Source organism: Saccopteryx bilineata, chromosome 10 (assembly GCF_036850765.1).
Source record: "Saccopteryx bilineata isolate mSacBil1 chromosome 10, mSacBil1_pri_phased_curated, whole genome shotgun sequence".
NCBI lineage: Eukaryota > Metazoa > Chordata > Mammalia > Chiroptera > Emballonuridae > Saccopteryx > Saccopteryx bilineata.
The window spans coordinates 70971928-70998531 of NC_089499.1; the positions used below are offsets into that span (position 1 = coordinate 70971928).

The 26604-nt window shown below is 41.2% G+C and overlaps 1 long non-coding RNA gene across 1 annotated transcript in view; it reads left to right on the forward strand.

The window, feature by feature from the left end:
- Nucleotides 1-26604, forward strand: part of LOC136314693 (uncharacterized) — an 80504-nt gene that overhangs the window by 15993 nt on the left and 37907 nt on the right. The window lies entirely within an intron of this gene.

The window sequence follows — 26604 nt, forward strand, 5'->3', positions numbered from 1 at the left end:
ATATATTATTCACACTACAGTCTCCCTCTCAGCATCTGCATTAGGAGAATCCAAACTAAGAGGTTAGCTTCCATCCAGGAGAAAGCGTGTACGAATTAGATTGTACGATGGTGTGTTTGGGAGCCTGCATTTGCCCTCAGCTTGCTTTACCAAGAAGCATTGATTTCCCTGGAAAATATTTGAAAAGCAAAGAAAACTACAGAAAAACTAGGTGGATGAACAATAGGAAGGATAAGGTTGGCACTTTCTGACATGCAAAGATGGCCAGCATGTTAATTCTTAGTTAAGGTCTTTTCCTACAGTGACATATTTAAGTTCTGAGAGAACAGGGACCATAACACTATTGTTCACCATTGTGTCCTTATAAGGTAGACACAATAATGTTCTACTCTCACAATAGTAGAATACTCTCCAAACCTTTGTGACACAGCTCCATTGGCTGATGTTGGCTGCCCGTTACAGTTCTAATGAATGAACAGAAGACCAGCAACATCACAGAGCAGGGCAAACTGACTTTTCCTGGCGAGCTAGTAAAAGGCACCTTTCATCCAGGTCTTGAACATATTAGTACTTCAATAGAAAAGGGGGTGGGGCAGAATGTGGTGATTATTTATTCATTCCGCAAGTGTATAATTTTATACCAGGTCTGTGGCAGGGATTCTGCTTGGCATAGAGACGCAACCATGAGCAAGCCGACAGGGCAGCTGCCTTCTCGGAACTTGATGGAAGCTCTGGTCACACTGCAGTCTCTGTGGTCTCGTGCCAACTGTCCTGGAGACAGCCAGTGGTAATCAAAAGATTTTCATGGCTTTCCTAAAAGAAAAGGTTTATTAAGCCATGTGCTAGCCAGAGCAGCAGCGCCAGGTGGAGAGACAGCATATTCTCTGAGTGGGATTGATGGCCTCTTCTTATGCATCAAGTAGGAGAAGAAAGATCTAAGTTGTTCTGAAAGAATTTACATCAACTACAGCAAAGCGCTGGGAGGAGGTGCAGCGGGGCTGGCCGTGGGACAGGTGCCACGTCCGTAAGGAAGAAGTGTTTGCTCCTTTGAATTGGGGTGGGCAATGGTCAGGAAAGTTCATGTGTGAGCAACCTGTGGTCGTGCCTAGTCTATTCAGCTATTCTCTCTAGATTACTGGGGACACAACCATCTGGAAGTTAAAGTTCCAGCACACACTCAAGAAAGCTGGTTTTGCCCTGCATTTGTTAATTGGTTAAACCTCCTTGTCTCTTTCTTCCACCCTCAGGCCTACTATAATTTAATTCAGGGCATCGCAGAATTTTCAACAGCAAAGAAGTAAAGAAATACATAAAACAAATACAGTAATAATAAAGGCAATGCAGCAGCGCAGTGGTTCTCAAACTCGAACAAGCACCTGCCTCACAAGGGGATCGTATTTGATGCAGATTCCAACTCAGCAGGTCTGGGGCTTCGCAGTTCACATTTCTAACCAGCTGGCAAGTGACACCACGCTGCTGGCCTGGGCCACACTTTGAGTAACATGGTGATGGACCCCTGGTTCTCAACCCTCCTTGCATATGGGATTTCCTTCAGGGAGTTTAATCATGACCAATGCCTAATCTCACTCCACCAACTTTTATTTACTTTAATTGAGAGGGACATTGGGAATTTTTTTTAGAACCACTTTATTGAGGTGTAATTTATGTATCATAAGACTTAGCTACTTTATTCTCCAATTTAAGCATACAGTTAAATGACTTTAGTACATCTACAGTTTTGCCCCCATTGCCACAATCCAGTTTTAGAATGTCTCCCATTACCCAGAAGCATCCACTGAATTCACCTGCTGTCCTTCCGTGTTCCCAGCCTCAGCTCCCGGCAGCTACTCTCCTACTCTCCTTCTCTGTAGATGTCCCTGTGCTGGACATTTCATATAAATGAAATCCCACCATACCTGGTCTTTTGTGCTGGCTTCCTTCCCTTAGCACAATGTCTTTGAGGACCATCCATGTTGTAGTGCATGCATCACCACTCCATTCCTTTTTATTGCTTACTTGGTTTTATTATATGGAAATACTAATATATTTTATCCCCTCATTCACTTGTTGGCTGACTGCAGAATTGTCTCCACTCTTTGATAAATAATGTTTTCTTACATATTTACGCAAAAATCTTTACATGAGCATATATTTTCATTTCTTTTGGGATAGTTAAGAGTGTCTTTTCTGGGTCATATGATAACTCTATGTTTAGCCTGTCGAGAAAATGGCAAATTGATTTTCCAAAGTGGTTGTACACTTTGCATTTCCACGAACCATGGATGAAGATTCCAGTTTCTTCACATTCCCACCAACACGTGTTGTCTCTGGGGTGGCAGCCAGCCTCGAGGGTGTGAAGTGCTGTCTCGTTGTGGTTCTGGTCTGCATTTCCCTGGTGCCTCATGATGTTGAACATCATTTTTTTTATTGATTGATATTTTTTCACAGAGGAGAGAGAGAAGAGCGGGAATTGCACAAGTCTGAAAGGAGAGAAGGGTAAAAAATCTTTTTGTGTTTATTGAGAAACTTTCTCCTGACCTGTGGTGGCACAGTGGATGGAGCATCAACCTGGAATGCTGAGGTTGCTGGTTCAAAACCGCAGGCTTTTAAACATACGAAAAGCAACTACTACAAGTTGATGCTTTCTGTTCCTCACCCTCTCCCCCGCCACACCAATTTCTCTCTCTCTCTCTCTCTAAAATCAATAAATAAAATTTAAGAAAAAACTTTTATTTTCTGCATTTGGGCATCACCTCTATGGACATTTGAAAAAAGCTGCCTGGTTTCTGCATATAATATGCAATATGAAATGCCCCTACTCACTAATACCAAGCCAATGGTCACTAAGCTAACAACTGTTGTTTACACCCATTGAGCTGGAACAAAATGGTTTCCGAAGTGCTTTAACAGGGGGGAAGATGCAAAAAAGGGGCTTTATCCATTGCCTGTCTTTGGACCTCCAGCCACTTCCTTTTTAATGTACAGTGCCGTGTGGAGAAAACAGGAGCACCGCTCCACCGTGGCTGCCTTGGGAGCTAAGCTTTCCGTGTGTATGTTTTTATTTCAAGGGGACATGGGCTTGAGCACTAGCTTTGCTACTTTCTAGCTGTGAACCCTCTGAAAACCCTGAAGTTCTCATCTATAAAATGGGGATATTGACTGGTAAAGTATTACTTAACGCACTATTAGTCATGTTGAGGGAGGATATGAGTGAAATAAATGGTAATTTGATGTTGTTATTGTTATTAGTCTTCTCTCCATATACCATTTCTTGTTAAGATCATCAAGGGGGCAATGAAAACACAGATGAAAGGCAGTGAGTGGTGAAAATAATGAATTCCAGAGTCTTTCTGCCTCACATATGTCACTATCCCTATCTCATTCGAAAGGATAGCTTAACAGAATTAAATCCCAATTATTAGTGGTGAAAGTGTCAAAAATCATATTTCTTCCTGAAGGCACAAATAAGCCTGCTTTGAATATGAGGCCACTGGGCATAGGCCAAATTTACTACTTCAGGGTGAAATATTCTAGAGTCTAGAATCTAGACCAATAAATTTATGAATATATATTTCAGCTCAAGTTTACTGGTAAGATGTAGTAAGAGAACTACTCATTTAGGACTATTTTTGACTATTAGGCAAACCATGACTTTAATTACTAGCCTGTCCTTTTGAATTGAATCCATTTTTATTTATGATTCTGATCAACTGTTGTCTTTAGTTGCTCTTTTTTATTTTTTAAATTTTTCCATTGATTTGAGAGAGAGACAGAGGCAGAGGAAGGGAGAGAGAGAGAGAAGCACCAACTCATTGTTTCACTTAGTTTTTCCATTTAATTGCATACTCATTGATTGCTTCTCATACATGCTCTGACCGGGGATCAAACCCGGGACCTCTGGTGTGCCAGGTTGACGCTTTATCTATTGAGCCTCCCGATCAGGGCCTTAGTTGCTCTTAACTCCATTGCTATCATCACACTGTCAGTGTCCAGTTACAGGGACATCAGCCATCCAAGTAACTCTGATGCACACACACGTCTGAGAACCGGGGAGGTAATGGACATGGGAAGGAACTTTGATATCAGTGCACGAGGTTTCAAATCTCAAAGCTATCACTCACTAGCTATGAACACAGTGAACCACCTAATTAGCATGGCTGTGTCCCCTCCCACAGTGGTAATAATAGTTCCTCCTTCATCAGATTGTTGTGACATTTTAATAAGATAATGTCAAGACTTAGAACAGGATCTGGCACATAATAAGCTCCCAAAAGTGTCTGTATAATGACTGTAATAATTTCATTCACAGACGAGAAAACTGAAGCTAAGAGGAGGAGTGGAGTGAGATTTTACTGACTAAAGTAAGGTTTAAATTTGAGGGCATGACCTCAGAGAGTTCTCACAACATTCTGAAAATGGTTCAGGCTGTGTCAAAAAGGATTGACTGTGGAGAGACCCCCAAACATTGACTGAATTCAGGTGTCAAGTGATCCTGAGTAATTTATTTCAGTGGAAACAGTAGTTGGCTTGGGTACTAGTCTCAAGATGAGCCTGGCTGGAAGCACCCTCCTGTGGGATTCTCTCTCCCAGTGATGCTCAGTGAACCCTCTCGAGCTGCTGCTTGTCTGGGATACTGAGAGTGATGAGTTCATCAGCTCTCACGGCAACATAGTGTCTGAAGTTTCCTCTAAACCAGGGGTCTTAAATGTGTGGCCTGTGGGCCACATGCGGCCCGCCGAACAATTTTGTGCGGCCCGCAGACTAATCCACGAAGTTCAAAATATTTTGGATAGGCCCTGGCCGGTTGGCTCAGCGGTAGAGCGCCGGCCTGGCGTGCGGGGGACCCGGGTTCGATTCCCAGCCAGGGCACATAGGAGAAGCGCCCATTTGCTTCTCCACCCCCCACCCTCCTTCCTCTCTGTCTCTCTCTTCCCCTCCCGCAGCCAAGGCTCCATTGGAGCAAAGATGGCCCGGGCGCTGGGGAGGCTCCTTGGCCTCTGCCCCAGGCGCTAGAGTGGCTCTGGTCGCGGCAGAGCGACGCCCCGGAGGGGCAGAGCATCGCCCCCTGGTGGGCAGAGCGTCGCCCCTGGTGGGCGTGCCGGGTGGATCCCGGTTGGGCGCATGCGGGAGTCTGTCTGACTGTCTCTCCCCGTTTCCAGCTTCAGAAAAATACCAAAAAAAAAAAAAAAAAAAAAAAAAAAAAAATTGGATAAAATTAAATAAGCCCGTGTCTAAACCTTTGAAAAATCTTAGAAAAACAGGTAAGAGACCCAAAAAGCAGGCAAAAGTGGGCATAATAAGGGAATCTGTCTTGGAAAGCCATCTGGAGGATTACATAAGGTAACAATTCCAGGGCTCCTAAGTATATGCTGGCAGTTAGCAAAGTTTTGATAAGGAAAGCTCTTGTCCGGCTCAGAGTCCTTACCTGCACTTGAGTTGATAAAATGCCTTTAAAGAGGGAAACTAGCACACAGAACTGAACATCGACCTTAAACAATAACTAATACCTTTTACCTTTACACACGTGGCCAGGAAATGAGGACAGAACCTGTATCTAGGTTGAGATATGAAGGTCAGGTAAACACAACCAGTTTGGGCACCTGTTTGTTGTAACAGCTGTTGGCTGAACCAGAACGTAAAGTTTTTCAGGGCCTGAAATTATGTTTGTAACTTCCAAACTAGTTTGATATATTGTTTTAAAGGGGCTGGTGTTGTCATACTGAAAAGAAAGTCATCGTGTGCTACAAGACGGATATTTGTGCAGCTTCTGCTTATCAGTCCTGCCAGGAGTGCCATGAATCACCTCCAAATTGACTATTATGTCATCTTTGGGCACTGGAATGACAGAGTATCTGGGGCAACCTCACGGCATCTAAGGAGATGGTTTTCTTGCTGTGTCAACTCAAACCAAAGTATTTAGAAGAAGGCCTGTATGTTTGTCTTACCTTTTAAATCTCCTTCCTTACTTTTTATGCAATAAACAGAGTCAGGAAGCTCATTCCTCCTTCCTGGCATGGGGGGGGGGCATAGGGAGGCAAATAGATTCACAGATACTCCCGTTGTTTTAGACTCTGTTTGAAACCACATGCCAGGAAGTAAAGATTTGACCTCCAGGCATACGCACTTTTACAGATATCTCACAGGGACAACTAGAGTGTAAAGAAAATGGAAAGGCGAGTAAGCAGTGGCCCTGCCTAGGCCATAAAGTATGATAATGACACATTTTAAGAGTGATGCTTGTGTAGCAAGAGTCAGTCCTTCTAATCCTCCTGAGCAGGTGGGAGCAAAAATACTCAGGGGAGGTGCTTTGTACCTTTCATAGATGATGCATCTTAAACTTGCATCAACTTGAGAGCTCAGGTACAATCCTTTTTGCCAGGAGGGTCACTGAAGAGCCCTGTTATCGATCTTGGTCATGGCTTTTGAAAGTGTTGTGTGTTGTCACTGGTATCAGTGGGAGACGACATGCTGACTCTGACTCACTTCGTGGCTGTGACCAGTGCCATTCCCACGTGCATGGAAATCTTGCAGCTTTTTCCATCATAGAGCTTTCAAAAAGCTGCACTCCGCGAAAGGAAAATTACTAGGGCCACTGGTTTCCTGTTTTTAGACCTAGAAGCAGGGCTAACCATGCCCTATGGGTACCTGAGACACAGATTCCAAAGATAAAGACAGGAGAAAAGATGAGAAGTCTTTGTTTTTCAAGAGGAGGATAGGGTGGAGGAAAACAGCAGACAGGAAGAAGTGCTTTTGGAGAACAGTGAATGCCACCCAGAGATATGGATGATGTTAATGCCACAAGCTGTTCACCCTGACATAAGACTGTGGTTTCAGTAATGATGAATTAGAATATAAGGAGAAACACACAGGACTAGGCATCAAGGTGCTCGTATCCTAGAGCACTGTGGCTCGCTGGGCACCCAGTAATCAGTGGCTGAAGGAAATTTGAATGGATGGAACTGAACTGAATTGAAATAATTTATTTCACTCTACAGTTCCTCTCAGCTAGCAGTAGGCTGGGAACAATACTACTAACATCTAACATTTATTGAGCAGTCAGTGTGTAGCGGCTATTTGAGGTTCCTGCGGGCATTGTCACATTTCTTCCTATCTCCCACTCTATGAAGTAGGTGCTGTGGTATTTCCATTTGGTAAGTAAGGAAACCGAGGCTCAGAAGAGGCTAAGCGATTTTTTTCAGGGTCACATAGTCAAGGAAGTAACACGACTGTGATTTGAACCGAAATCTTTTGTTAAACCTCTTTAGGACTATGCCATCCTGTCTAGTACTAGTCCTTTAATTTGTCAAAGGGTGACCATAATCCATGCCTTACTCATCTCTCAAGATCACTTCTGGTTTCCACAATAACAGGAAAAGACTGAGGCTCAAAGTGAGCAATCAAGGTTTGCCAGAATGAAGGGCATCACCAATATTTGCTAAGTCCAGTCTGTAATCCTGGTACAGAGGACGGACTTCAGGCAGACACCGGGGCATAGATTCAAGTTGCAGCTCTGCCACTTGCTAGTTGTGTGACCTTGAGCAAATTATTTACCTTCCCTGAGCCCAGGCTGCCCTGTATTTAAAAATGCTCTTTACTTCATGGTGTTGTTTTTTTTTAAAACTTTTTTAAAAAATATTTTTAAATTTTTTATTTATTCATTTTAGAGAGGAGAGGGAGAGAGAGAGAGAGAGAGATAGGAGAGACAGAGAGAGAGAAGGGGGGAGGAGCTGGAATTATCAACTCCCATATGTGCCTTGACCAGGCAAGCCCAGGGTTTTGAACTGGCGACCTCAGCATTTCCAGGTCGATGCTTTATCCACTGCACCACCACAGGTTAGGCCCATGGTGTTTTGTTTTTTGAGGAATAAAGGATCAAAATCACCTAGTTGACTATCTTTGTAATCTAACTAGCATTGTAGTCGAAGTGTTTGTAAGGCTGTCTTTCTAGTTTGTAAAACTGGTTACCCTTTCCTTGCAGAATAAATTGTCAGCCTTCTCTCATGCACTGTATTTAAGATACTGATGCTAACAACTGAGCTTCATTAGAAAAATAAATGTCCCTTTTGTTTTTATTTTTATCCTTGTTCTTTCCCTTATAATGATTAAAAAATCTAATTTGTGGTTCAATAAAGAGTATGGAAATTTTCAGCCTGTGTGACCTAATTAGGAAATATATTCCTTTAAACAGACATCCAAAATGCAGTCCTGTGCTTGCTGTTCATTTAACACACTATTTCCCGAGTGCCCGCTGTCTGCCAGGGGTTTGGTGTACTGAGTGTGACTGAAGTCCTAGCCCCAGAGACTGATGTTATGGCAGAGGCGGCCTTAGTGAGACGCTCAGCCCGAGTTTTTTATCTAGTTGTTGCTGCCCTGTCTTCACTCCTTCCTGGACTCCAACTCCCAAGCAGTTGCCAGAATCATGCTCTTCCATTCCGTGGATTCATATTAACAACAAAAGTTATAGAAAAGTCTAATTTCTTGGCATGCCACACAAGATCCTGCTGCATCTGGCCCCTTCAACTGTGCCAGCTCTAATCCCTGACCTGTCTGTCTTAAATCCTCCTCTAGGCAGTGTGAGCAGGGTCCACTTCCCCAGCAAGACAGGACATGTCTGTCACACTCAGTGTGCCTGCCTGGAAGGGTTGCTCTCAGCCTCATATCCCACCTTTGCCAGAGTCTCCTCACTTGTCATCCATACCTGCTATCTGCTTACCTTTCCGTGAATCCTTCATGCTGCAAACCCCCTAGCCCAAAGGGACACTACGTCCTTGGAACCCTCACTGGACTATGAAGTCTTCTCTTACTTGATTGTAATTTTTTATTATATATTTGCTTTTGTATCAGCTTTCCCTACTGCATCCAGTGCTTGATAGACAATAGGGGCTGCATGAGTAAATGGATGAATGAATGAAATGAGATACAAAACCCATCGTCTAATGCTCCTGGCACTCTGAGAGCGATGCTAATGACAACAAAATATGACCTTTTTCTATTACTTCCAGGGTGCTGCTGTCGAAGTGATTCAGACCATGCCAGCAGCTATAATGGCAGAGTCTGGACTTGAGATTCAAATGCCCATGTGTATGAAGCTGTAGAGCTTTTTGTCCTCATTATAAGGCCTTGATTTGGGAGAGTTTAGGGCATGATATAAAAAAATCCACTGAACAGAAGTGAAGAAAATAATTTATTTGAGAAAGTAGGCATTTTAGAAGATTTGACATATAGGCATTTGGTACATAAAGTGCCATTTTCAAACCCTCGGACTTGAGGTATAAAATAGCAAAGGAGAACTTGTCTGGCGACAAAAAGCTGGCTCTGATTTTCCCTTTCTTCTGTCCACAGTTTGATATTGCACAGTGTTTTATGTGAGTGCCTTTTTAGCTTCTCTGACCCTCAGTTTCGCAAAATGAGGAATTAAATCAAATTATTTTGCACTAATGATCCTTTCAGCTTTAAAGTTTACTGGCAAATGCAGGGCCTGAATGAGTACAGAAATATACGAATATATCAATTCAAAATGAGGACCTGTTCTGTTCCAAGTCTTGTGCCAGTTCCTAGGGAGGGCACAATGATCTGGGCAGACTCATTTATGACACTTATGTGGAGCTTCCACTTATATTTAGTGACATTCTATGATTTAAACCTGTCAGAAAACTAAGTTTAGAAGGTTAAGAGAGAATTAAAGTTTCTGCTCAGCTAGGTAAATACATATTTAATTATTAACATATATGCCAACAAAATGTCCAAATACGGAGATTTTTTAAAAGCCCTGGCTGGGTAGCTCAGTTGATCAGAACATCTTCCTGACATACTGAGGTTGTGCGTTCAATCCCCAGTCAGGGAATAATACAAGAATCAACCAATAAGTGGAACAACAAATCAATGTTTCTCTCTGTGTGTCAGTCTCTGTCTCTCTCTCTTCCTCTCTCTCTAAAAATCCATTTAAACGTTTTTAAATAAAGTAAAAAGAACAAAGGACCTCAGTTTGACCCTTGGAAGCCTGCCTTAAGAGTTCCTTTGATCAGAATTTCCCCCAAGGGACTCTGTCAGCTTCCCTAAATGTCTCCCTTGGCTCACACTTGCTTCCGTGTCACCAGAACATGGGCAGCCTGTGAGGCACTCAGCTTTGGAGAGCATGTTTCAATTATTAAATTATTAATGATGGCTCTGTCAGCCTGTCCTCCCCCAACTCACTGCATATCTTGCTCGGGGTTTTAACTTTCTCTCCTTTTGGTCCTTAGGGGGGAAGGACATTAAGATGGAGAAATATGTACCATAGCAGAGCTCACCAAGTGCCTACAAATTAGACAACTTCCGGTAGCTTCTGGGCCACCCTGCATTTCTTTTAGTGTAGGAAGGTTAAAGTTGTTAAAGAATGCTAGGATATGTGTTTAAAAACTGTGAGTCCGGGCCCTGGCCGGTTGGCTCTAGAGCATTGGCCCAGCGTGTAGATGTCTTAGGTTTGATTCCCTGTCAGGGCACACAGTAGACATGACCATCTGCTTCTCCACCCTTCCCTTTTCTCTTTTTCTCTCTCTCTTCTCTTCCCCTCCTGCAGCCATGGCTCGACTGGAACAAGTTGGCCCCGGGTGCTGAGGATGGCTCTATGGCCTCCACCTCAGGTGTTAAAAAATGGCTCCAGTTGTAACAAAGCAAGGCCCCATATGGGCAGAGGATCACCCCCTAGCAGGCTTGCAGGGGGATCCCGATTAGGGTGCATGTGGGAGTTGGTCTCTGCCTCCCCTCCTCTCACTGACTAAAAAAAAAAAAAAACAAAGAAAAAATTGCTGTGAGTCTTTAGTAATGGTTCTGTAAGGTTAAAATATTAGATAGGATGATATTAAGAAAGTGGTTCAACATTTTTGACTAATTTGGCTAAATGGCTGATGTTAATTAATTCAATTTAATATTTAAAATATTGGTACATAACAACACAAACCGAAGAGCTTCTTCAAAGCTCTGTGTGCTTTCTTTTCCTCCAGGGGCTTATTCCTTTTAATTTAGACAACAATTTTCATCTATTTTCCCCCTCACAAATGATAAGTAATGATGTTAAAAATAAACATACTTAAAGCTGCCCTCCTCCAAGTTACTCACATAAATTATCAAATGTTCTTAATTTTAATCAGAAAAACAAACATAATTTGTTTTCTTTGAGTCTAAATGAGTGTCTATGTTCCTTGTTCTTCATCGCTGTTGGGGTCCCCCCTCGTTTTCCTCTTCTTTGGAAGGGATGGCGGAAGAGAAGCACAGTCAACCCACAGTTAATGAAGGAAACTTGGTGAAGGAATCTGTCTCTAAAAAGGACCCAGATCCATGAATCCCATGTCAAAAACAAGTTCTTGGTGTACCCCTCAGTGGAGTATCTGGGCTTGGTAAAGGACAGCCACTGGCTGTTTTTGTAAATAAAACACAGACTCTGTCAAACAAAGGCCCATTAATGGCTTCATGTATACAACTATTTTCATGCTACGAGAAAGACATGAGTTGTGACAGAGACTGCATGCCCATAAAGCCAAAAAAATTATCTAGCTCTTTTCAAAATAAATCTACTAATACCTGGACTAGATGATAGTATATCATTTAGTTGCTGCTGTTATTGAATGTTGTTTTGACCTCATGCAGTATACCTCAGACTTCCAAAACACTTTTAGAAACATTTCATTAAAATGTTTCCTAGCCCTGGCTGTATGACTCAGCCGTATAGCATCGGCCTTCATGTGGAAGTCCCCAGGTTCAATTCCCGGTCAGGACACACAGGAGAAGCGCACATCTGCTTCTCCGCCCTTCCCCCTCTTCTTTCTCTCGTTCTCTTTCCCTCCCGCAGCCAAGGCTCCATTGGAGCAAAGTTGGCCCAGGCGCTGAGGATGGCTCCATGGCCTCTGCCTCAGGCGCTAGAATGGCTCTGGTTGCAATGAAGCAACGCCCCAGATGGGCAGAGCATTGCCCTGGTGGGCATGCCGGGTGGATCCTGGTTGGGCATATGTGGGAGTCTGTCTCTTTGCCTCCCTGCATCTCACTTCAGAAAAATACAAAACAAACAAACAAACAAACAAAAATCATTTCCTAAGACAGTATATGTAAATAAATTGTTTCAGAAACTGAACCGCCTTTCACAAATGAAGTTAACTGCCTCTCATTCATATCTAAAGTTAGGCTGTATTGTTCTTATTTTACAAATGAAGAAGCTAAAACTAAAGGAAATCACTGCTTTACAAAATCAAATGACATAAATAGAGCTGTCTCAGAACTTCTACCATCATCTTCATGGTATTGGGGTCCCCAAACTATGTCCCAATGAGTTATTGAGTTAAGAGAAGCATAGGATTCAGGAGTCAAAAAATATTTCTTTCTCTTGAAACATTCTATAACTATAAACATTAATGTACTCACGGTTCTGAGAAATTCTGCAGTAAAGAAATCCATTTACATTTATAAGCCTCATGTTTTTTTCTAATATTTTAGTGCAGGCTAACCTCCTCTCCTCACCTTCTCCCTTCCAACAAGCAAACAAACAAACAAACAAACAAACAAAACACTAAAAACATTTCTGAACATCCAATAGAAAAATTTGGGAAACTTTGCTGTATATACCCATTACCCCAAGAAAAGAGTTGACATTAGAACCCACTTTTCCCATTAATTCCCCAAATACAGCTTTTCTGTTGTCACTTCAATGCACTATTTGTACTTTAAATGTGCAGATTTGCCTGACCAGGAGGTGGCAAAGTGGATAGAGTGTCTGACTAGGACACAGAGAACCCAGGTTTGAAACCCCAAGGTCGCCAGTTTGAGTGTGGGCTCATGTGGTTTGAGCAAGGCTCACCAACTTGAGCCCAAAGTCACAGGCTTGAGCAAGGGGTGACTCAGTGTGCTGTTGCCTCCCGGTCAAGGCACACATGAGAAAGCAGTCAATAAACAGCTAAGGTGCCACAATGAGGAATTGATGCTTCTTATCTCTTTCCTTTCCTGTCTGTTTGTCCCTCTCACTGACTTTCTCTGTCTCTGTCACACACACACACACACACACAAAAATTGAGATTTGCCACATTAGGCAAGTGTATACTGCAAGGTATTTTTCCTTGCCGAGAAAGGAGGAAGGGGCTGGAGCCATGAAGTGTGGAATAATAAAAGGTTATATTGAGTCAGAGCGCTTCCCACCTGAGAGGTTCCCCGGCCCCGGGGACAGAGGCTAGGCAAGTTGCAAGGAGTGACCCACATGAGAGATATTTTAAGGGTCCCTAGGGTGGTTGAGTGTGATGTGGTGAAATCTCACTGGCTGATGGAGGTGTCGCTCTTTTCGAAAGGGATCCTGGGAAGTTTCTTTTGGTGTGCTTGGTTGTGGGCAGTCCTAGCCAAAGTTCCTGAATTACCCACATGACCATCCTCCATTATCCACCAACTTTACATTCTGACTTTTTGTGTTAAATAGAATAGGGGAGCCATTTATTTGTCTGGCTACTTCCTGCTGATTAAGGGCATCGTGGGGAAGGTGGTGGCTTTGAGGGGTGTCAGAAGGAACATCTGTTTGGCTGTGAGTTGAGAAACTTTGTGGATGTGATCCTGTAAGGATTTAAAAAAAAAAGAGGAGTAATAGGGGGATTTGTAGGGTCCAGCCTTTTGGTGAGCTGGAGATAGATGGAGTCCAGTGGTTCTGACTGCCAGTGGTTTTGCATAGGGGCAAGCTTGAGGCAAAACTGCATGTCAGGAGTGGCGTAAAAAGGGGAAAGGAAAGGGTCCCATCCATTCCCATAACCGAGACCCATGAGGAAACTAGAGATCCAGAGTGTGATGGCAAAACAGAGAAGGTAGTGCCCTTGTCCACAAGAAATGAGATGGACTTACCCATTAGTTGCAGCATACCCTGGGTTCTCCGAGTCCAGGCCGTGTCCTAGGAGTTTGAGTGATGCACCTACCTGGCTAAATTGGCCTCCCATTCAGGCGCTTGTCCTCCATGTAGAGGTGCTAAGAAAAAGCCCATTGCCCGAAGGGGCAATTGCTCCACCAGTAACTAGGCTGCTTGCAATTAGGGTAGGGCTCAGTGGGAAGCTGTGGGCAGGGGCCCTGCTGGGACCAGTGACTCTGCTTGTCATACTTAAAGCAAGCTGCTGGTGGGATTTCTTTTTGTGGCTTGGATTTGGGTCAGGCGCTTCCTGTGCCTTGCCTCTGTTACTCTGCTGGTCTCAGGGTTGCCATAAGAGCCTGGGTTTGGAGTGTTACCTTCTGCTGCATGTGGGCCTGGCGAACAGCCTTGGCCTGTTTCTATTAGTTGAGACCATTAAAAACTTTAAATGCCATGTTCACAGTTCCCAGATAGGGGTTTGGGGGTTGAGGATAAGAGGAGGGGTGCTCGTGGGGAGCCTGGCACCCAGATCCAGCCAGAAACGCTGGAGCCAGAGGCAGGACAGGGTCAAAACTTCCAGCAAGAAAATTGTGGTTGGGCCTTGGGGTCCTGAAAAGCAGTGTAAGAGCCAATAGTAGGTGAAGAGTGGACTGACAGAGGAGGGACTTAAGAATACAGTGGAGAAGGGAGGGGCCCCTGGCCAGCAGGGGAGGAGAAAGAGAATGGTAGTGGTGAATAAGAAACTGGTTTTTGTTAAAGGAGGGGAGGGGGCTATCAGAAGGAAGATAACTGAGTGAAAGAGGTGTGCAGAGGGACCAGAGAGAAGTCCCAAGAGGGGGGCACTCCCAGGGGTCAGGCAGAAGGGAAAGAGTTGGGAGTCTGCCGAGAAGGAAAGATTAGGGGTGGAGGTTTTAGATGAGGTTTCTCTGACCAGAAAAAAGTGCCCGCATGGTGGAAGAGGCGGCACAGGGATTAAGGATGGGTGCACAAATAATTAGAAGCCCTGTATGTAAGGGATCTCCAACCAGCTCCCAGCTTTTTTTTTTTTTTTTTTTTTGGTGATAGTTAAATTGGTGAGGGTGTTAAAACTGAAATTCTCTTCAGGAGGCTAATTCAGTGGGTTCTGTAGCCTGGCCACAGCAGAGAAGAAGAACAGTCTCTTCTTCTTTAGGGAGGGAGATTCCTGTGTCCCCTCAGCTGCCCTCAGTCCTCAGAGTGGTCAGATTTGAGAACTGGCATCCCCAAACTCAAGCTCTGGCCATGAATGGATAAGGTAAAGTGGAAGTGCTCAGGACGTCTCCATGGGCACACGCACTTGGAACAGAAAGACTTCCCTGATGTAACTATGGTTTCCAGACAGGGAGTCTTGGTGGAAAGAACTCAAGGGTGGTTGGAGGCAGGGGACTTACTGCACTGTGCACCGAAGTAGGTGGAAGGTCGGAGATCCTGGTTCTTTCTCAGAGGGGACGGGGAGAGGAGAGGTCTTTGCGGACTTCAATTCCTCCCAGGTTCTCGGCACCAAAATGTAAGGTATTTTTCTCCACCGAAAAAGAAGAAAGGGGCAGGAGCCATGAAGTGTGGAATAATAAAAGGCTTTATTGACTACAGGGCATTTCCCGCCTGACGAGATTCCCTAGCCCGAGGGACAGAAGCTAGACAAGTTGCAAGGAGTAACACGCATGAGAGATATTTAAAAGGTCCCTAGGGTGGTTGAACTAATATGATGTAGTGAAATCTCACTGGCTGACAGAGGTGTCACTCTTTTTGAAAGAGCTCCTGAGAAGTTTCTTTTGGAGTGCTTGGTTGTGGGCAGTCCTAGCCAAAGTTCCTGAGTCACCTACGTGACCATCCCCCATTATCCACCGACCTTACATATACCTTTTCTATTTTTATAATTTATTTATTTTTATTTAGATAATTAAATTGAACAGGATGACATTGGTCAACTAGAGTACATAGATTTAGAGAAAACATCTCCACATTGTTTAGACAGTCAATTAATTATGTTGTATACCCATCATCCAAAGTCAAATCATCCTCCATCACCTTATATTTGTTTCTCTTTATGACCCTCTCCCTCCCTCTCTTTTCTTCCTCTCCCCCTGGTAACCACTGCACTCTTATCTATGTCCATAAGTCTCAATTTTGTGTCTCACCTATGTATGGAATCATACATGTCTTAGCTTTTTCTAATTTACTTATTTCACTCAGTATAATGTCATCAACATCCATCCATGTTGTTGTAAATGATACTATGTCATCATTTCTTATAGCTGAGTAGTATTCCATTGTATGTATTTGAGTAGTATTCCATGGTATATATCTTCTTTATCCAATCCTCTGTTGAAGGGCATTTTGGTTGTTTCCATGTCTTGGCCACCGTGAACAATGTTGCAATGAACATGGGGGTGCATGTGTCTTTACGTACCACAGTTTCTGAGTTTTGGGGATATATACCCAGTAGAGGGATTGCTGGGTCCTATGGTAGTTCTAGTCTTAATTTTTTCAGGAACCACCCTACTTTCTTTCATAATGGTTGTACTACTTTACATTCCCACCAACAGTGAATGAGGGTTCCTTTTTCTCCACAGCCTCTCCAACATTTGTTATTACCTGTCTTGTTGATAACGGCTAATCTAACAGGTGGTATCTCATTTTAGTTTTGATTTGCATTTTTTAATATCTAGCAAAGATGAGCATCTTTTTTTTTCAGAGACAGAAAGAGAGAGTCAGAGAGAGGGATAGATAGGGACAGACAGACAGAAACAGAGAGAAATGAGAAGCATCAATCATCAGTTTTTTGTTGCAACACCTTAGTTGTTCATTGCCTTGACCGTGGGCCTTCAGCAGACCGAGTAACCCCTTGCTCAAGCTGGCAACCTCAGGGTCTCAAACCTGGGTCCTCTGCATCCCAGTTCAACACTCTATCCACTGAACCACCACCTGGTTAGGCAATAAGCATCTTTTAATATATCTATTGGCTATTTGTATTTCTCCCTGGGAGAAGTGTCTGTTCATGTCCTCTTCCGATTTTTTAAATTGGATTCTTTGCTTGTTTGTTGCTGAGTTTTGTGAGTTCTTTTCATATTTTGGATATTAGGCCCTTATCTGAGCTGTTGTTTGAAAATATCATCTCCCATTTAGTTGGCTGTCTATTTTGTGGTCAGTTTCTTATATTGTTCTTTCTGATGGAGTCAGACAATTCTTGTAGTATTTTCTTACTGTTTTTTATTTGTGAGTTTCTCTCTTTTTCTCTCTGTTGTATCTCTAGTTGCCTGTCTTCAATGTCACTAATTCTCTCCTCTATCTGGCCTGTTGTATTAGCTAAACTTGTTACCTTACTCTTCAATTCATATGTTGACTTTTCCATCTCTTTTTGGTTCTTTTTTATAGTTTCAATTGCCTTGGTGAAGTATCTTTTTGTTCATTAAGTTGTTTTTTTTCTTTGATCTCACTAAATTGTCTTTGAGTGTTTTCCTATATCTTGTTGAGTATTTTTAGAACTTTGATTTTGTATTTTATTTCATTTAGCTCCAATCTCATGTAATTGAGATTTTTTTCTGGAGATTTTTCATCATCTCTCTGAGCTATGTCTCTGTTTGTATATCCATATTTTATTCCTTTTTTCTTGAAGGCATTTGAAAGTGGTATTGTTAATAACACTAACAAGAGATTAAAAAAAATTGAAAAAATACTGTGAAAAAATTAAAATTTTATAAATAATAAGTAGTACAGAAGCTACAGATAACAAGAAGCAGAGACTTAGGAAAAATGAAAGAATAAAGAAACAATGAAGTAAAAAACAAGCAAGATACCACAAAAAGAAGTATGAGTTCTAATATATTAATTTGATAAAAAATGACATTCAGATTAAAGAAAAAAAAGAGGAAAAAATAAGGGAGAATGTGAAGAAAAGGGTAGAGAGAAAAAAGGAAGTAAAGAAGAAAGTGTCAGAAATCAAACCCTTGCAAAAACAAAGAATAAAAAATATAACAACCAACAATAATGAAGCTCAAATGGAAAAAAAAGAAAAAAGAGTAAATGAAGAAGAAAAAATGAGAAAAAGGGGAAGACAAGATGGCGCTGGAGTAGGTGGACGTACCAACATCCACCTCCCAGAACCAAAGTAGATTAAAAACTAATTTTAAGAACTATCATCTGAAAAAACCAACTTTGGACTAAACTAATAGGACTCTTCAACCAAGGAACACTGAAGAAGCCACACCGAGACCGGTAGGAAAAGCAGAAACACAGAGAGGGCTGCCCAGCTCCCCAGAATGAACAACAGCCAAAAGAGACTCGCATGGCAGGAAGTGAGTTTAGCAGAGAGGGGAGGGTCCTGAGTCCCAGGAACAAAGCCCCAGCCTGCAGCCCCAGAGCCCAGAAGAGGTGTAAGGAAAGTATTTAGCTGGAAACAGGTCAGGATACTGTTTGTGAGAAAGAGTCTGATTTCCCAGACCCAGGAATCTTCTTAAAGGGACTGTGCAAAACACCTTTTTCACAACCACTCACCCAGGGCTCTGGGGGATAGAGAGAGAGGAGAATACCAGAGTAGCAGCTAGAGAGTATAATCTAGGAGGCACAGGGAGAAACATTTTGGGAGACAGCCACCCTAACCCCAGTCGAGTCACTCCCCAAATCTGAAGTGAATATTTCCCCCGGAAACAGCAATACCAGCAAAGGGAAGCAGGAGAGCAGCCAAACAAGCTCCCCCATGGCACTGAGAGCAGAGATGCTTAAAAGGAGGGAGCTTTCGGGGCAACAGTAGTGAGTGTTAGGGTCTGAGCTGCAGCGCCCACAACTCACACAGTTAAGGACTCCCCAGAGGGTGGGCGGCAGCGGGATGTGGAGGCACGGTTCTGTCGGCAGGGGCGGAAGCCTGCTGGTCACCACTAGGATCACATGTGATCTCAGCCTTGCCCAGCTGGGGAGGAGTAGGCATGCAAAAGCAGTCAAGCCCAGCTGCCGGCAGCCTGTAATCCAGCCTGCAGAAGAAGGGCAGGAACCCCGAAAGGGGTGAAGACCAGCTCTTGAGCAAGGGTGCAGGGGCACAGCCTTGCCCTGCCTGTGGAACTGAGGCTTCTGGACTGACTTGGGAGCTGGTTCCTCATGCGAGGGTGGAGCCAAAAGACCAGAACAGGCTGAGTTCTGCTACTGAGCTGAACGTGGGCACTCAGTCTTGCCCGGCCAGTAGAGCCAAGGCTAGCAGCCATACCATGAGCAAGCTCCTCCTGCAAGGGTGGGGAGAAGCCCGGATACAGGCGGAGACCTGCAGCTGAGCAAAGGTGCTCGCCAGTGCCCTCAGGACTAAGCATAACGCCACCCATGGGGGTGGGGCAAAGGCCAAGGCCACCAAGGCTTGTGCACCCGAGCATGTGAGTAGAGCCATTCCCATGAAGGAGAGGTGGAAACCACAGCCACAGCCCCAGTGGGCAGGCACCGGCAATGCACAAACGCAAAAGCCCTAGGCAGCAACAGAACAGGGGGTGGCATGCCTGCAGACAGACCATACCTAGGGAACAGAAGCCATACCCAGTTGAATCCAGGGGCCAAAACCTTCCTTTACACAGAGAAAATGCGGAGGCAGAGAAATGCAACAAAAATGAACCAAGAGAAATCCCCAGAAAAGGACCTAAATTAATCAGATATAACCAAATTACCAGATGCAGAGTTTAAAATAATGATTGTTAGGATGCTCAAAGATATTAGAACAACAATAGATGGTCATTACAAAAACCTAAATAAAGAGATAGCAAATATAAAAAAGGACATTGAAATAATAAAAAAGAATTAGAAATGACAAATACAATAACTGAAATAAAGAACACAATGGAAGAAATTAAAAGCAGTATGGATGAAGTGGAGAATGGAATCAGCGAGTTAGAGGACATGATAAATAAAGGCACAGAAGCAGAGCAGAAAAAGAAAAGAGACTCAAAAAGTCTGAGGAAACTCATAGAGAGCTCTGTGACAACATGAAGAGAAATAACATCTGCATCATAGGGGTTCCTGAAGAAGAAGAGAAAGAACAAGGGATAGAGACTTTGTTCAAGCATATCATAGCTGAAAACTTCCCTCAATTAAGTCAGGAAAACATCTCACATGTTCAGGAAGCACAGAGAACTCCATTAAGGAGAAACCTAAAGAAATCAACACCAAGACACATAATTAAAATACCAAAGCTAAGTGATAAAGAGAAAATATTAAAAGCTGATAGAGAAAAAAAGACTATCACCTACAAAGGAGCCCCCATAAGGATGACTTCTGACTTCTCAATAGAAACACTTGAGGCCAGAAGGGAATGGCAAGAAATATTCAAAGTAATGCAGAACAAGAACCTACAACCAAGACTACTTTATCCAGCAAGGTTATCATTTAAAATTGAAGGAGAAATAAAAAGCTTTACAGACAAAAAAAACCTCAAGAAATTCACTACAACCAAACCAAGGCTACAAGAAATGCTAAGGGATCTGTTGTAAACAGATCAAAGAAGAAAAAAAATATAGCAAAAGAGGAATACAGTTTTAAAGAATAAAATGGCAATAAACAACTACATATCAATAATAACCTTAAATGTAAATGGATTAAATGACTCGATCAAAAGACATAGGGTAGCTGCATGGATAACAAAACAGGACCCATACATATGTTGTCTACAGGAGACACACCTTAAACCAAAAGATGCACATAGACTGAAGATAAAAGGATGGAAAAAAATATTATATTTCATGCAAATGGAAATGAAAAAAAAAGCTGTGGTAGCAATACTTATATCAGAAAAAATGAACTTTAAAACAAAGACTATAGTTAGAGATAAAGAAGGTCATTACATAATGATATAGGAAGCAATCCAAAAGGAAGATATAACTGTTATAAATATCTATGCACCTAATATAGGAGCACCTAAATATATAAAGCAGACATTGATGGATTTAAAGGGTGAGATCAACAGCAATACTATAATAGTAGGGGATTTCAATACCCCATTAACATCATTAGATAGATACTCAAGAAAGAAAATTAACAAAGAAACAACATACTTAAAGGACATATTAGATCAACTCAATTTAATAGATGTCTTCAGAACTTTTCACCCTAAAACAGCAGAATATACATTCTTTTTAAGTGCTCATAGTACATTCTCTAGGATAGACCACATGTTAGGGCACAAAAGTGGTCTTAACAAATTTAAGAAGATTGAAATCATATCGAGCACTTTCTCTGATCACAACGGCATGAAACTAGAAATGAATCACAACAGAAAAACTGAAAAATACTCAAACACTTGGAAACTAAATAGCATGTTATTAAATAATGAATGGTAAACAATGAGATCAAAGAGAAATTTAAAAATTCCTAGAAACAAATGATAATGAGCATACATCAACTCAAAATTTATGGGACACAGCAAAAGCAGTCCTGAGAGGGAAGTTTATAGCATTATAGGCATACCTCAAGAAGCTAGAAAAAGCTCAAATAAACAACTTGACCCTACATCTAAAAGATCTAGAAAAAGAACAGCAAGTAAAGCCCAGAGCTAGTAGAAGGAAGAAAATAATAAAGATAAGAGCAGAAATAAATGACATAGAAGCTAAAACAACAATACAGAGGATCAATGAAACCAGGAGCTGGTTCTTTGAAAAGGTAAACAAGATCGATGAACCTTTAACGAGACTCACCAAGAAAAAAAGAGAGAGGACTCAAATAAATAAAATTAGAAATGAGAGTGGAGAAATAACAACTGACACAACAGAAATACAAAATATTGTAAGAAAATACTATGAAGAACTGTACGCCAAATAACTAGACAACCTAGATGAAATGGACAAATTCCTTGAAGCAGAGAATCTTCCAAAAATTAATCTGGAAGAATCAGAAAACCTAAACAGATCAATTACAACAAATGAGATTGAAACAGTTATCAAAAAACTCCCAAAAAAGAAAAGTCCTGGGCCTGATGGCTTCACAAGTGAATTCTAAAAAATAGTCAAAGAAAAACTAACTCCTATCCTTCTCAAGCTATTTCGAAAAATTCAAGAGGAAGGAAGACTTCCAAGCTCCTTTTATGAGGCAATGATAATTCTGATTCCAAAGCCAGGCAAAGACAACACACACACAAAAAATTATAGGCCAATATACCTAATGAATTTAGATACAAAAATCCTCAACAAAATATTAGCAAACCGGATCCAGCAATATATGAAAAAAATCATACACCATGATCAAGTGAGATTTATTCAGGAGAGGCAAGGCTGGTACAATATTCACAAATCAATCAATGAGATTCATCACATAAACAAATGAAGAAGAAAAACCACATGATAATTTCAATAGATACAGAAAAAGCATTTGATAAAATCCAGCACCCATTCATGATCAAAATTCTCAGCAAAGTGGAAATACAGGGAACATACCTCAACATGATAAAGACCATCTATGACAAACCCACAGCCAATATCATACTCAGTGGGCAAAAATTAAAGGCAATCCCCTTAAGATCAGGAACAAGGCAGGTTGCCCACTTTCACCACTCTTATTCAACATAGTTCTGAAGTCCTAGCTACAGCAATCAGACAAGAAAAAGAAATAAAAGGCATCCAAATTGGAAAAGAAGAAGTAAAACTATTATTATTTGCAGATGATATGATATTGTATATAGAAAACCCTAAAATCTCAGTCAAAAAAGTACTAGACCTGATAAATGAATTCATCAAGGTGGCACAATATAAAATTAATACTGAGAAATCAGAGGCATTTTTATACACTAACAATGAACTGTCAGAAAGACAAATTAAGGAATCAATCCCCTTTACCATTGCAACCAAAAAAACAAAGTACCTACGAATAAATTTACCCAGGGAGATTAAAGACTTGTACTCGGAAAATGATAAAACATTGATAAAAGAAATCAGGGAAGATACAAACAAGTGGAAGCATATACTGTGCTCATTGTTAGGAAGAATAAACATCATTAAAATGTCTACATTACTCAAAGCAATTTATAAATTCTATGCAATACCGATTAAAATATCAATGACTTACTTCAAAGATATAGAACACATATTCCAAAATTTATATGGAACCAAAAGAGAACACGAATATCCTCAGCAATCTTGAAAAGGAAGAATAAAGCGGGAGGTATCACCCTTTTGGATATCAAGTTATACTATAAGGCCATTGTACTCAAAACAGCCTGGTACTGGCATAAGAACAGGTATATAGATCAATGGAACAGAACTGAGAACCCAGAAATAAACTCACACTTTTATGGACAACTGATACTTTACAAAGGAGGTAAGAGCATACATTGGAGTAAAGACAGCCTCTTCAACAAATGGTGTTGGGAAAATTGGACAGCTACTTGCAAAAAAATGAAACTAGACCACCAACTTACACCATTCACAAAAATAAACTCAAAATGAATAAAAGACTTAAATGGAAGCTGTAAAACCCTAAGCATCTTAGAAGAAAACATAGGTAATAAGCTCTCTGACATCTCTCCCAGCAATATATTTGCTGATTTGTCTCCACAGGCAAGTGAAATAAAAGACAGGATAAACAAATGGGACTTTATCAAAATAAAAAGTTTCTGCACAGCTAAAGACAATAAGAACAGAATAAAAAGACAAACTACACAATGGGAGAATATATTTGACAGTGAGTCTGATAAGGGGTTAATAACCAAAATTTATAAAGAACTTGTAAAACTTAATACCAGGAAGACAAACAATCCAATCCAAAAATGGGCAAAAGAAATGAATAGATGCTTCTCCAAAGAGGACACACAGATGGCCAATAGACATATGAAAAAATGCTCAACATGACTAATTATTAGAGAAATGCAAATTAAAACCACAATGAGATATCACTTCACACCAGTCAGAATGGCGCTCATCAACAAAACAACACAAAATAAGTGCTGGCGATGATGTGGAGATAAGGGAACCCTCCAGCACTGCTGGTGGGAATGCAGACTAGTGCAGTCAGTGTGGAAAACAGTATGGAGATTCATCAAGAAATTAAAAATTAAACTGCCTTTTGACCCAGCTATACCACTGTTAGGAATATACCCCAAGAACACCATAGCACTGTTTGAAAAGAAGAATGTTTATGGCAGCATTTTTCACAATAGCAAAGACCTGGAAACAGCCCAAGTGTCCGTCAGAGGATGAGTGGATTAAAAAGCTTTGGTATGTGTATAATATGGAATACTACTCAGCCATAAGAAATTATGACATTGGATCTTTTACAACAACATGGATGGACCTTAATAACATACTGAGCAAAATAAGTAAATCAGAAAAAACTAAGAACTATATAATTCCATACATAGGTGGGACATAAAAATGAGACTCAGAGCCATGGACAACAGTGTTGGGGTTACAGGGTGGGGGGGGGAAGAGGAATGGGTTGGGGGAGGGGAGAGGCACAAAGAAAACCAGTTAGAGGGTGATGGAAGACAATTTTAGCAATGTCGCCCCATCAGAATTAATCAAAAAAAAAAAAAAAAAGGAATGTGTCTCATGGCTAATTCAGGCAGTTAGAAGAATAGTATAAGGATGCTAATTCTGCTTCGTAGGCCACATCTGCAAAACGGGTCCCACGCAAATGGGTGATTTGGCTCCTTGATTTTGCCAATTTTTTAAAATAAATTTTTATTAATGTTAATGGGATGACATTAATAAATCAGGGTACATATATTCAAAGAAAACATGTCTAGGTTATCTTGTCATTAAATTATGTTGCATACTCCTCGCCCAGAGTCAGATTGTCCTCTGTCACCCTCTATCTAGTTTTCTCTGTGCCCCTCCCCCTCCCCCTAACTCTCTCCCCCCTTCCCTCCTGCGTCCTCCTTCCCCCCACCCCTGGTAACCATCACACTCTTGTCCATGTCTCTTAGTCTCATTTTTATGTTCCACCAATGTATGGAATCATGTAGTTCTTGTTTTTTTCTGATTTACTTATTTCACTCCGAATAATGTTATCAAGATCCCACCATTTTGCTGTAAATGATCTGATGTTATCATTTCTTATGGCTGAGTAGTATTCCATAGTGTATATGTGCCACATCTTCTTTATCCAGTCTTCTATTGAAGGGCTTTTTGGTTGTTTCCATGTCTTGGCCACTGTGAACAGTGCTGCAAAGAACACGGGGCTCCATGTGTCTTTACGTATCAATGTTTCTGAGGTTTTGGGGTATATACCTAGTAGAGGGATTGCTGGGTCATAAGGTAGTTCTATTTTCAGTTTTTTGAGGAACCACCATACTTTATTCCATAATGGTTGTACTACTTTAAAGTCCCACCAACAGTGGATGAGAGTTCCCTTTCTCCGCAGCCTCTCCAACATTTGCTATTACCCGTCTTGTTGATAATAGCTAATCTAACAGGGGTGAGGTGGTATCTCATTGTAGTTTTGATTTGCATTTCTCTAATAACTAATGAAGCTGAGCATCTTTTCATATATCTGTTGGCCATTTGTATTTCTTCCTGGGAGAAGTGTCTGTTCATGTCCTCTTCCCATTTTTTTATTGGATTGTTTGTTTGTTTGTTGTTGAGTTTTATGAGTTCTTTGTAAATTTTGGATATTAGGCCCTTATCTGAGCCTAATGATATCTGTTTGAAAATATCATTTCCCATTTAGTTGGCTGTCTGTTTATTTTGATATCAGTTTCTCTTGCTGAGCAAAAACTTTTTATTCTGATGTAGTCCCATTCATTTATCTTTGCCTTCACTTTCCTTGCCATTGGAGTCAGGTTCATAAAATGTTCTTTAAAACCCAGGTCCATGAGTTTAGTACCTATGTCTTCTTCTATGGACTTTATTGTTTCAGGTCTTATATTTAGGTCTTTGATCCATTTTGAATTAATTTTAGTACACGGGGACAAACTGTAGTCGAGTTTCATTTTTTTGCATGTGGCTTTCTAGTTTTCCCAACACCATTTGTTGAAGAGGCTTTCTTTTCTCCATTGTGTGTTGTTGGCCCCTTTATCAAAGATTATTTGACCATATATATGTGGTTTTATTTCTGGACTTTCTATTCTGTTCCATTGGTCTGAGTGTCTATTTTTCTGCCAATATCATGCTGTTTTGATTATCATGGCCCTATAATATAGTTTAAATTCAGGTATTGTAATGCCCCCAGCTTCATTCTTTTTCTTTAGGATTGCTTTGGCTATTCGGGGGTTTTTATAGTTCTATATAAATCTGATGATTTTTTGTTCCATTTCTTTAAAAAATGTCATAGAAATTTTAATGGGAATTGCATTAAATTTATATATTGCTTTGGGTAATATGGCCATTTTAATTATATTTATTCTTCCTATCCAGGAACAAGGAATATTTTTCCATCTCATTGTGTCTTTTTCTATTTCTCTTAACAATGCCTTATAGTTTTCGTTATATAGGTCCTTTACATTCTTTGTTATGTTTATTCCTAGGTATTTTATTTTTTTTGTTGCAATCGTGAAGGGGATTATTTTTTTGAGTTCGTTTTCTAATATCTCATTGTTGGCATATAGAAAGGCTATGGACTTTTGTATGTTAATTTTGTATCCTACGACTTTACTGTATTGGTTTATTGTTCCTAGTAATCTTTTTGTGGAGTCCTTCGGGTTTTCGATGTATAGGATCATATCATCAGCAAAAAGTGATAGCTTTACTTCTTCATTTTCGATATGGATGCCTTTTATTTCTTTGTCTTGTCTGATTGCTCTGGCCAGAACTTCTAGCACCACGTTAAATAAGAGTGGAGAGAGTGGA